The 12,372-nt window shown below is 45.8% G+C and overlaps 1 long non-coding RNA gene across 1 annotated transcript; it reads right to left on the reverse strand.

Annotated features, from left to right (window-relative positions):
• Positions 1 to 396: 396 nt before the first annotated feature.
• LOC123582304 lies at positions 397 to 6,507 on the reverse strand. Its single transcript, XR_006704303.1, has 2 exons — positions 6,396 to 6,507; positions 397 to 762 (listed from the first exon to the last, which is right to left on the reverse strand). It is a non-coding gene; the product is annotated as an uncharacterized LOC123582304 (long non-coding RNA).
• Positions 6,508 to 12,372: the final 5,865 nt, after the last annotated feature.

Consider the following 12,372-nt stretch of genomic DNA (forward strand, 5'->3'; position numbering starts at 1 on the left):
CTGGGTTGGGAGGTGGAACAGCTGGAGCCACGGTGGTACCTCAGGTTCCTCCACTGCTACCTGACACCAGCCTCCCAGGCCTGGGAGAGCTGCTTGGGTCCCCGGTGAGAGTGGGAGCTATAACGTGAGGGGAGCTCAGCCGTCACCCACTCCAGTTTCTAGGGAGGGCGGGCTCAGGCCACAGCATCTGCTTGGGGCCCTGCTTATCAGAGCCAACTCGGGCTCGCCCTTCCGGACACACAGGAAAGCGGCTATCTGATAAGACTGGATGGCACCTAGCTGTCAGCCACTTAGTGTGGCAGCCCTCCCAGAAATATTTGCATATTAGATGACACCACTTTGAGGGCTTTGCTTAATGCAAAGGAGCGAATTGCTAATTATAGAGGTCGTGCAGGCTGGCTGGTGGGAAGATTTTATTTGGGTGGATCACAGGGGACCTTCCCATTTTGGCAACAGTTTAGTCCCTTTAGGATGGTGGACTCCATGATCTCTGCCCGTATTTGATTGTTGTTTTAACTGTGAGGAATCCGCAAAAAATGACACATTTGCTCAAGTGTGGGAACCCATCATGTTCCGCGCCCTCCTATGCACCAAACACCTTCCCAACCAGCTGTCCTCCGCGCCTTTTCGAAGGTCCTCTCCATTGTGACAGTGGACCCATGGGGTGCGTAATGTAGCATTGCCACACTGAGATAACCGTACCCACAGAGTCACAATTATGTAAGCGTGGCGGGTTAGTTTTCAACTTCTGGAATCAATCGACTGTGAAAGAGAAAGATGGAATTAAATGCTATCAACTGCAACCATATAAATGTGGAAATACAGCTGGCAGAAGTTGGGGTCCAAAGGGGACATCCCTGTGGAAAGCCAGGTGATGAACGCATTTCACTGAGCAAGGAGACTGTGGAACATGGACCCGACCAAAAACCAAGCGAGCTTTACGCACGCTGTTTAAAGTTACAACGATAGGGGTGCCTGGGTGGCTCCGTTGGTTGAGCATCTGACCCTTGATTTCGGCTTAAAAACACATGACTAAATTTGCCATCTTAACTACTGTTAATGTACCGTCCAGCAGTGTTAACCATATTCACATTTGTGAATTGGTTAGATTTGTGCAACAAATCCCTAGAGCTTTTTTGTCTTGCAGAACAAACTCTATAATCATCGAACCACTCCTTATTTCTCCCGCCCCACAGCCCCTGGCAACCACCATGCTACTTTCTGTATCTATGAATTTCACTTAACTTTAGATACCGCATATAAATGGAAGCATGCAACATTTGTCTCATTTCACTTGGCATAATGTCTTCAAGGTCCATCCACATTGTATCATGTAACATGATTTCCTTCTTCTTTAGAGGTTGAATAATACTCCATTGTGTATATAGACCACATTTTCTTTTCTTTCTTTCTTTTTTTTTTTTTTTTTTTTTGTTTTTAGACCACATTTTCTTTATCCATTTTTCTATGGATGAACAGTTGAGTTGTTTCCACCTCTTGGGTATTGCAAATAATGTTGCAATGAATATGCATGCAAGCTTAATTTATATTTTAAAAAAGGACACCCCAAATAGATGCGGAAACTATGGCCAGAAAAGGCCCAGAATTTGTTTCAAGTCCCTCCTGGGCCAGAGCAAGCCCAGGGCTTCCTGCCTTCACCCTCCTGACAGCTGGGGAGTTGGTCAAGGTCTGACTTCTGGGGATGGTCTGTAAGCTGGAGGAAGCGTGAAGCAGAGTCATGGAATAGCATGGAAAGTGCACAGAAAGGAGCCGACTCGGCATAAGCCTGGCATGTAGTCCACTTTGCCATCCATCCACCTCTGCTGGTGCTCTTGCAGCCCTGCCTGAATCTACCCAGTGACCTGGCCTGGCTTCTGGTAGCTGGGCAAAGCTGTGATCTGAGTTCAGTGGGAAGACAAGTCTCCACCTGATTAACTGTCTGCCTTTCCCACCAGCTCATTTTCTCCTTTTGGTCTTGGGCCTGTGCCTTGCTGTTAATTTGCAGGGCTCATTTAGGTCTCTTCTGGGTTATCAGGACTCTTTCACCTCGTCCCTGACTGCCCTGCTAGCCCAGATCCCTTTCTAGGCTGGAGGCTGTGGGTGGGGCCATGTCACTCTGCTGGCTAGCTTGGATGGTTTCCTACTGTGTTAGGTGACAGATTGTTCTTGGACAGGAAATTATTTAAGTTCAGCTTTTCCTCTGATGATCTGCAAAGCATTCAGTCAACACATGTGGAACTGAAAACCCTTAGGGACCTGACCATTAATGGGGTCCTCAGGCATAGCATGAGATACTTTCCATAATGGGGGAAGAGTCGTGGGATATGGGGTCTCCCATATCATGGGGGGAGGGTGTTCCCTATGGGTCTATTGCGAGGTGTGGAAGTTATTTCCTTCCTCACTGGATTGTGGCTTTGGAGCCACCTGGTAGCCTCAGATGACCTTTTATGAGGTTCTTTTCAGAGGCAGTGGCTCTCAGGGGGAGAGGCTAGGTGACAGTTGCCAGAGTTCAGGCAACTGATGTCTGTGTCTAGGAAGGAGGCTGACACCAGGGGTCTTCCTCATTTCCCAATTCTGCACCATCTGCCTTTCCTGACGTAGATCGTTCACTGGGATGTTCCATTCCAAGTTATCCTGCCTTTTTCCCTTCCAAGCCCTGGAGGTGCATGGAGGAAGGATGTTCTCTAAGACTTAGTATCTAGCCCATAGCCACTAGCCAGAGGTGGCCATAGAAATGTAAACTCATTTCAATTAAATAAAATCAAAAATTCAATTTCTCAGTTGCACTAGCCACACCGTAAGTGCTCAGTAGCCCTATATGGCTCCCATAATGGGAATTGCAGATACAGAACACTTCCATGAATACAGAAAGGTCTTTTGGACAGCACTGCCCTAGGTCTCCTCTCGCTTTCTTCCTCTATGATTCTGATCCGGAGTGACTGGTAGCTGCTGCTCCCTTATCCTGGGGCCTCCAGAGCATGCTGCCTACTGAGAATTCAAAAGCAGAGAATGAACAGTGTAGAAATGCCTTCAATTCCCACCCAATATTGAGTCCAGGGCAGCCTTAGGCTCTGAGATTTTGCTCTTCCTGAGTATGACACCTACTGTGTCCTTGCTCTACAGTCCTACGGTCCTGAAGCTGCCACCCAAGCCTTTTAAGTGAGTTCTGGCCTGCAGCAAGGATTCTGTTCTGCTCATCACCAAATCCATTTCTTGAATTTTCCATGGTGTAAAGGCATACCAGCGTAACCCAGTCTTCTGAGCTAGACCCCGCTCCCGAAACACCTACATCCCTTTGGATGTTTATCCAGTTACTAACCCTGCTGCAGTGTCCTGTGATAGACACCTGTTGTCCCTACACAAGCCTTCCTAGCAATTAACCATTTGTTTTCCTATGAAAAGAGTCTAGCTATTAGGGATGGGAAGAAGTGGGGACATGTCTCTACCTGTGAAGTCCATAACAGGGAACGGGGTTTTCCAGAACAATGTAGCACAGCCTTGCCTTCTCCCCCATACTGTCCTCTCAACCTTTTGGGGGCACCCCAAACAGCACAGGTATTCCCCACAGGACAGCCAACTTTGGGACTCTGTCAGTGAACCTCTTTTACCTCTTTTGTCAGGGATCCCGACAAGGGGGTATGAAGAGGGAATAGGAGGGAAACTTCTACTCTTTCCACTGGGGTTGATAACCTCAGAGAATGTGAATCTCAGGCCCTGGACAGCCATTTCCCTGCCTTGCCATGAGAGCCAGCCTATAAAGTGGTTCTTAGTAAGAGTAGAAAAAGGGAGAGAAAACAGAGCCGTAAAATAATATCAGAGCCCCTAGAGGCAGCTGTGCCCTGACGATCTTGCAAGCTAACGTACTTCCATCCCTGGATTTTCTAGTTCTAAGAGACAAAGCCCCTTCTACTTAAGTTAGTGTTGAGTCTCTGTCACTTGCAACCAAAAGAATTCTTACTAATACAGAGTCATTAGGTCTGAATATCTGGGAGGAAGAAGTCTCTGCCTGACGATCAAGTTCAGGTCTTGGCCAAGACACCTGAAAAGAATGACCAGACTGCAATACCAGTGCATCCGAGATGGCTCACCCGAGATGTGCCAGCATCACACACAGACCAATCCTGACCATAGGTTCGCCTTCCCAGCACTGTCTTCTGCTCCTCATATTTCCTCTCCTCTTCAGCTCCCCGAAATCCTCTCTGTCTCTCAAGACTCTAGTTAGAAGCCTCCTCCTCCAAGAAGTCTTTCCTCATTACTCTAGCCTCTAGCATGCATAAGTTCTCTGCTCTCTGGCTTTTAGTGCCGTGTAGAATCATCAAAAAAAATAGCGAACTTATACCGTGCCTGCTTCCATTGTCTACAATGGCATTTTAAAGATCTTACTGTTAAACGTCTGCAGTTTATCCCCTCTCCCACCTGGTTGAGGTCAGAGATGGGGTCTGATACTTTTATGTCCTTGACAGGAGCCAACATAATGCCTGGCACATTAACAGAACTGCCATGAATGTGGATTAGAAACTTGTGGGAACAAGTGTGGGAGCTATAGGAGTCACGTCTGTGTGCAGCTCTTCTGAGTGGGAAATACACATCCACTCGTGTGCCGGGGGGGTCGGGGGTGCATCCCCCTAGTGAGTTCTGTGGTCTCCTCACATCAGGAAGGGAGGATGGAGGGAAAGGAGGAGGAGGAAGTCAGAATGTAGATCTTTGCTTAATGGCCGAGACCTCCCAGGGAAGGGTCCCTAGGACATATGGGTTAGTGGAGACTAGAAGTGACTCTGTGCCTCAGACTTCTCTCAGCTTCTGTCTCCCAGGGGAGGAGAGCAGACCCAGAGGGTGGGTGCAGGTGAGGAAGGGCACAGGGGGAATTGAGTCCTCTCTGGAAATGCCTTCAGAATTGGCTCAGGGGCCACATGGAAGAAACTAGTGTCCTCACCCCACTGTCATTCCTCATTCTGTCATAGCTCCATTTTAATGCAGCTGGAGATTACATTTTCCACCAGACTTGAGTTTGAATGGCATTTGGCTATTTCCCAAACATCCTACCCCAACATTTGAGGCCCAGTATTTGCCAATACTGAAGGCATTAAAGTAATTTAAAGGCTTTTTGAGTGATGAGACGATCTTCAACATGAGCACATATCCTTATTCTTTAAAAGCCAACACTATTTGAATATGTCTCTTCTGGGTCATTTGTAAAAAGGGAGAGAATCTCTTTCCTCTGTTCAGCTGTGGTAATAGTCCCATCTAAGAACACAGAAGATACCACACAGTTAGGCCCTCGACTATTCTCTAATTGTTTTCTGGCTCTTCTCTTTAAAAAACGATTTTTTAAAAATGTTTGTTTATTTTTGAGAGAGACGGAGACAGAGCATGAGTGGGGGAGGGGCAGAGAGAGAGGCAGACACAGAATCTGAAGCAGACTCCAGGCTCTGAGCTGTCAGCACAGAGCCTGACATGGGGCTCAAACTCACGAGCCATGAGATCATGACCTGAGTTGAAGTGAGATGCTTACCCAACTGAGCCACCCAGGTGCCCCTGAGAAACAGGAGTGCTGCGGTCAGGAGAAGATCAGTGTCCCAACTCACACAGTCAGGCAGAGAGCAAATTCAACCTTTCTTCATTTCCGTGTTCTGTGCAAGCCCTCAATGAATTGAAGGATGCCCACCTAATCCACAATCCACTCTACTCAGTTGACCCATTCAAATGCTAGTCTCTTCTGGAAACACTCTCATCATAGACACACCCAGAAATAATGTTTAACCAGATGTCTGGGCATCATATGATCCAGTCAAGTTGACCTATAACCTTAATTATCACACACCCTAACACTTATTAAACATATCCTGGGCAGGTGCTAAGTTCTTTACTGATTTTATTTCATTCTTAGAGATATATATGAAAATTGCATAAAGAAAAAATACTTAGGTGACTTCTAGGGTCTCTTTCTTTTTTAAAATTTTATTTTAGAGAGAGATTGAGAGAGAGAGAGAGAGAGAGAGAGAGAGAGAGCGTGAGTGGGGGAAAGGGGGAGAGGGGCAGAGGAAGAAAGAGAGAGAATCCCAAGCAGGCTCCATGTTGAGCATGGAAGCTGACAGGGGACTTGATCCCATAACCCTGGGATCATGACCTGAGCTAAAATCAAGAGTCAGAGGCTCAACCGACTGAGTCACGCAGGCACCCCTAGGGTCTCTTCCAGTTGTAAGATTCTTTGACTTGAAATGGCATTAGGGAAACTAGGATGCTGAGGTGGGGCTTGGGAACCTAACACTTAGAAGCAAAAATACAAATAACATTATAAGCTACCTCTTTCTGTGGACTAGGAACCATGTGTTCCTTACAAATGTTTTCTCACTTATTCCTGGAAAACACCCTATGAGATAGGTATTCCTACTCACCCCGTTTTCAGATGAGGAACCTGAGACAATGAGAGATTAAATGGCTTGACCAAACAGCAGTATTCAGGTATGTTGACTCCAAAACATGTGCTCTTAACCACCATGCTTCCAGAGAGACTGCAAAACCCTCCTTATCTGGTTTGGATGCCCGAGAATGTGCCTTTCCATGAGGTCACAGGGATGTAGGTGAGCTGGGGGAGGGAGCCGGCAGGAGTGTTGTCATAGGAACAGCAAATTCCACTGTGAGGACTGGTAGCATGCAGGCAGCTGGGCTGAGGAAGGTTCTGGAAATAATTCTCCAGGAGTCTCTGAGCCCAGGAGGAAGCCGACTCTCTACTCCCTCCAGCAGGACTTGGTAAACCGCAGCTTTGCTTCCTGTCTCTCCAGGGTCAGGCAGGACAGGGTGTTCTCTGAGTTCTATTCCTGGGGGATAGGCGGCAGAGCCATGATTAGGACTACAGAGTCTGTGCTTGCCAGGTCCTGCCTTACCTTTCAGAGCCAGCCAGCTTGAGAGGTCACCAATATTTAGAGACTTTTGCTCCCCCCGCCCCCCATCATCTTATGACCTTGAACACATTCCTCCTTTTCTCCCAATCACTCGATATACCAGCCCCTGGAACAGGTCTGTAACTTACTTGTGAGCCTAGCAGGCTTTCCAGTCAGTTGCGAGGCAATTCACAACAGTTTGGTTCAGAAGAGCAGGGAGGGGACGTTTCTTTCCTTGGGTTTAACTTACTCAAGTTGCTCCCATCTGTTGGAGTCTGATTGCTCCTTGGGAGCCAGGTAAGGTATTTTGATTGTACAAGTTTCGGCTGCAGAGGGGCCTGGGAACCTGTCCTTGGTCTGCTGCTAAGAGCTACATAACCTGGGGCATGTGACTTGACCTGACGCTTGATGTTCTCACCTGTAAAATGGGAGAGAACTATTGCCTCAAAGGATGGTTGGGAGGATGGAATGAGAATACTCACGGAGCACTTGGCACTGCTCCTGGCACAATGCTACCCCCCTAATCTTCCTAGCAGGCTGAGGACAACCACAGACCTCAGGTAAGGGTATTTGGATTATGGAGTCAGGGGGTAGGAAGCCAGATTTTTCTCCCTAGTCAATCAAGCTTGGAGGTGAAGAGGAAAGAGAGCTAGTCGCTGAATGATCCAGTTTGGGATTCCTTAGGATGACAGAATCCAAGGTTTTCGGGACTGGAAGAAGCCCTGATAACCCTCTCGGGCTGAGAAGTGTGCAGTCATGTAGCAGGAGGGTGAAGAGGACAGCGAGCCAGGGTGGTCTCCACAAAGCACCGCCTGTGAAGGTAGGCGAGGTTTCCATGGGGGGGGGGGGGGCGCTGGCAGCCACGAATAAGATAGGACTGCGTGGGCTCTGTGAGCCTGGTCACTGTTCGTGTGGAGGAACGATTATTCCTTCCACCCCTGGATCAGTTCCTCATTTCTCCTGGGGGAGATGCTGGTGACTTAGGAAAATAGAGGGGACTGGGTCCCAGTTGCCCTAATCTGGTTATAACCAACCCATGTTTCCTGCAGGGGCTGGCACAGAAGCCAAAGAAAGAGTATGCTGACCTGGGCCCCACTGGTTTCTTGGAACAACTGCTCTGTACTCTTTGGGCAAGATGGAGAAGCCAGAGCTGAGTCTACCGACAGGTCCCTGTCTAGAAGGAAAACATCAACAACCAAAATTACAGTTAGGAAGAACTGCTTCCATCTGCAAGTAACTGAGCAATTACCTCCTAATTAAGCTCTCATTAATTTGTTTTCCGAGCATTACAGTATCGTAGGTGCACCCCGCCCCACTTGTCACCGAGGTGTTGAGGATGAAGCATTTCACATGAATCAAGGTGGAACTCTTTCATCTGATTACATGTCATAGCCTGATTTGTTCCAACATCGTGAGGTCTTAGAGTCATACCTTTTTATCTTTGGAGCATTGTATTTGCAGGGTTTCTTCTATTTCAAGTCCTGGGTTTGGGGAAGGAGGGGAGGAAGAGGAAGGGCTAGGAGGGGAACAGACAAAAGGTAGAATTCAGATCATTTTTCTCACATGTGGCCTATACATCTGAATCACTTGCTATTAAAATGCAGACTCCTAGGGGTGGCTTCAGTCCTGCGTCAGAAAGTTCCCAGATGATTCTTATGAATGCCCAGGTCTGAAAATCTCAGCTAGAAGCAGACAGTCCTATGGGATATTAACACAGATAAAGAAGCACACAGACAACTCACAACACCATTTCAGCTAATAGTTTCTGAACCCACCCCAGAAAATCTTTCATTTTAGCATTAAGCTGGGGAAAGCTTGACTGTTCCATGTTTATACCTCATCCATCTTACAGGTGATGGTGCAAATAGAAAAACATCTGGCACAAAGGCGGAAAATCCAAGAAAGGACAGTGTGTAAATCAACCCCTAGACCCTTAAAGGCTGATATCTTAGTGCCAGCTCTCTGGTCTCAGGTGTCGTAAATGCTGACTTATAGCTCCTTTATCTGCCGATAACGAAGGTGAACATAAGTGGATCTCCAGAAATGGTTCGCAAGCAGCTCCCAGGTTCTTGAAAAACCACAAGTGATTGGCAAATGTTTCTGTTGCAGACACAAACTCAAACAAACAGCTCATTTCCTTCAAGAGCTCTTCACAGCAGTGACTGGGAGCCTGAAGGTAGGGGCCCGGGCGGGGGGGGGTGGGGGGGGTGGGGTGGAGTCTTCCTCTCCCTTCCCCCACACCTTCTTCCCCTTTCTGATGTCATTTTTTTTTCTGACAATACGGGGTTTAGACTTGGGGAAAGAAGCAATTAATAAAGAACTCCAGGACAGGGATTTCAGTTCTACCCCCTACCCAATCCCCAGGCCTTTGCCCTCTCAGAGTGAGTTACAGACCTTCCATTTTATTCATTTCAGGAAGCCTGGGGGCCACAAGGCTCTGAATCACTGTCTTGTAAGGGCATTGTGTTACATTTAACTTCATTCAGTGTTCTCCGAGAAAATACAGAGCTGGGTCCTGCCTACCAAAGATTCTTGCGATCTGATAGAATTCTATCTGATAGATTCTGATAGATCCTGATTACAGGCAGTCTGGTAATTCTGGAACAGGTGGTAGGAGTTCACACTTTTTAAAATAAAAATAACAGTTTTGTTGAGATATATTGCACATACCACACAGTTCACCCACTTAAAGTATACATTTAAATTTTTTTTTTTTTGGTCTAATCACTATTTTTAGTGTCTATAGCACTCCTAAAAGAAACGCCAAACCCGTTAGCAACTATTCCCCATCTTTTTCCAACTTCCCTCCACCCCTACCCCAGCTCTAAGGCAGCCACGAATCTACTTTCTGCCTGTATAGATTTGCTTATTTTGGACAGTTCATATAAATGGAATTGTACGTATATGGGTTTTGGTGGCTGGCTTCTTTCACTTAGCGTAATGATTTCAAAGTTCGTTCATGTTGTAGCACCAACCACTACCTCATTCCTTTTTATGACTAAATAATATTCCATTGTACAGATACACATTTTATCCATTCATCATCAACTGATGGACATTTGGGTTGTGCCTACCTTCTGGCTATTGCGTAGTACTTCTATAAACATTCGTGTGCAAGGTTTTGTATGGACACACTTGGGTACATACAGTAAAACCTTGGATTGCGAGTAACTTGTTCTGCCAGTGTGCTGCAAGATGAGCAAACATTTCCAATAAATTTTAACTTGATAAACAAGCCATGTCTTGCAATATGAGTAGTACGTGACGCTCAACGTCACATGATCACAACTGAGCCAATGGTTCTTGAAATTCGCTTTGATATACAAGTGCTTTTGATTACAAGCAGGTTTCTGGAACAAATTATGCTCGCAAACCAAGGTTTTACTTGTATATACCTAGGAGTGGAATTGCTGAGTCATGGGTTCACTGTTTGATCTTTTATGTATGAGAGTTCTAATTTCTCCATATCCTCATTAACCCTAATTATTATATGTGTTTTTGATTTTAGCCATTCTAATGGGTATATAGTGAAATTTCATTTAAAAAAGTTTCTTTTAAAGATTTTATTTTTTTATGTGATCTCTGTACCCAACTCGGGGCTCAAACTCATGACCCCAATATCAAGAGTTGCACGCTCCACTGGCTGAACCAGCCAGGTGCCCCTTAAAATTTTTTTAATGTTTATTTTTTTAAGCAAGGTCTACACCCAATGTGGGGCTTGGACTCACTACCTGAGAGATCAAGAGTTGGGTCACGGACTGAGCTACCCAGGCACCCCTCATTGTTTTTTTGATTTCATTTCCATGGTGGTTAATGTTGTTGAGTAGCTTTTCATGCACTTATTGGCCATTTCTATATCTTTTTTTGAGAAATGTCGATTTAGATTTTTTGCCCATTTTTATTTTACTTAAATGAGAGAGAGAGAGAGCATGCATGTGCACTCGAGCAGGGAAGGGGCAGAGAGAGAGGGAGAGAGAGCAAATCCCAAATAGGCTCTGCACTGTCAGTGCAGAGACCAACTAGGGGCTCAATCTCACACATGAGATCATGACGTGAGCTGAAATCAACAGATGCTTAACCAACTGAGCCACCCAAGTGCCCCTTGCCCACTTTTAAATTTTTTTTTTTTTTTTTATTGAGTTGTAGGAATTCTTTATATATTCTAGGTAAATCTCTTATCAGACAAGTGATTTGCAACAATTTCCTCTCATTTTGTGGATTGTCTTTTTACTTTCTTGATGACCCTTGAGGCATAGAAGTTTTAGATTTTGATGACGTTTAATTTGTCTTTTATTTTGTTGCTTGTGGCTCACACTTTGAGAAACATTACTAAAATGCAACTTGAAACTCTGGAAGAGACCTCAAAGCTTGGCTGGGCTTTTTAGGTCACCTTGGAGGGGATTTCCTCCCTCCATCCCAGCCGCCCAGGTTCCTCCTCTGAGCTGGACACAGAGAGCCTCAGGGGACCTTCACCGCGTTTACATCCCCTCCCTCTCCTGAGGTCTACCACAATGGAGCCGCTGAAATGACAGTTTGGAAATGTCCTTTATTGTGAAAACTCAATGGTCTTTGTCTCTGGGATTTGAAATTTTGATGCTGATGTTGGCAGCCAAGAGTTAGGAAGGAGCGGGGGAAGGGCCCGGGAGAAGTAACCCATCCACTGATCTCCATAGTGAGTCATTTCAATCGTCTGTGCTGTCTTGGTTTTCTCACCCATAAAATGGGGGAGAACACCTCCATCTCCCCATCTCTGTGGGGATACTGTGATGATGAATTAATCTGTATTTGTTAGAACACTTTGAGATCTTGGATTAAAGGCATTACTGAAGCACAAGGTATTATTATAATAATAAATGATTTAATAGTAGGGAGGGTGCAGCTACTAAAGCAAGAATCGGAAGGGGCAGGAAGTAGGGAGGCTCTAATTGGTGGAGTCTGGGCCCAGACACAGGTCTTTATCCTTAGAGGTGAGATTGTCTGATTTCTCACAAACTGGGTTATTTCACCTGAATTCAGCACTGCATGACAGAGTACTTCCTATATGACTTCTGCCATAAGGAAAGACTACAGTTTTTGTTTTTGTTTTAGGAAATAAGTTATGTATATCAAAACAATTAGAAGCAATGCAAGACATTATAATGAAGTTCTGAATTGAATATAACAGGTGTCAAAAAGAAGGCAGAAAAGATGGTGAAGATCAGCTTTCCCCAGGTCTGTCGCACACTAGCTGTGTGGCCGACCTTGCCTCAGCTTCTTCGGTGACTACAGTTGTTTGTGTATAAAGGACTTAGGGTTAGTAAGCACTCAAATGTTGGACCTATCTGGGATCTTGTCAGACTCTGCTTTTGCTGGTTATGTAATCTTGGTCAAGTTGCTATAGATACCTCTGATCCTCAGTTATCCTGTCTGTAAACTGGGGATAAGGATACTTACTAGCTCACAAGGTAACTGTGAGGATAGAGGAAGGCAATGTCAACAGCATAGCACCACT

This window comes from Leopardus geoffroyi, chromosome B3 (assembly GCF_018350155.1).
Source record: "Leopardus geoffroyi isolate Oge1 chromosome B3, O.geoffroyi_Oge1_pat1.0, whole genome shotgun sequence".
Classification (NCBI taxonomy): Eukaryota; Metazoa; Chordata; class Mammalia; order Carnivora; family Felidae; genus Leopardus; species Leopardus geoffroyi.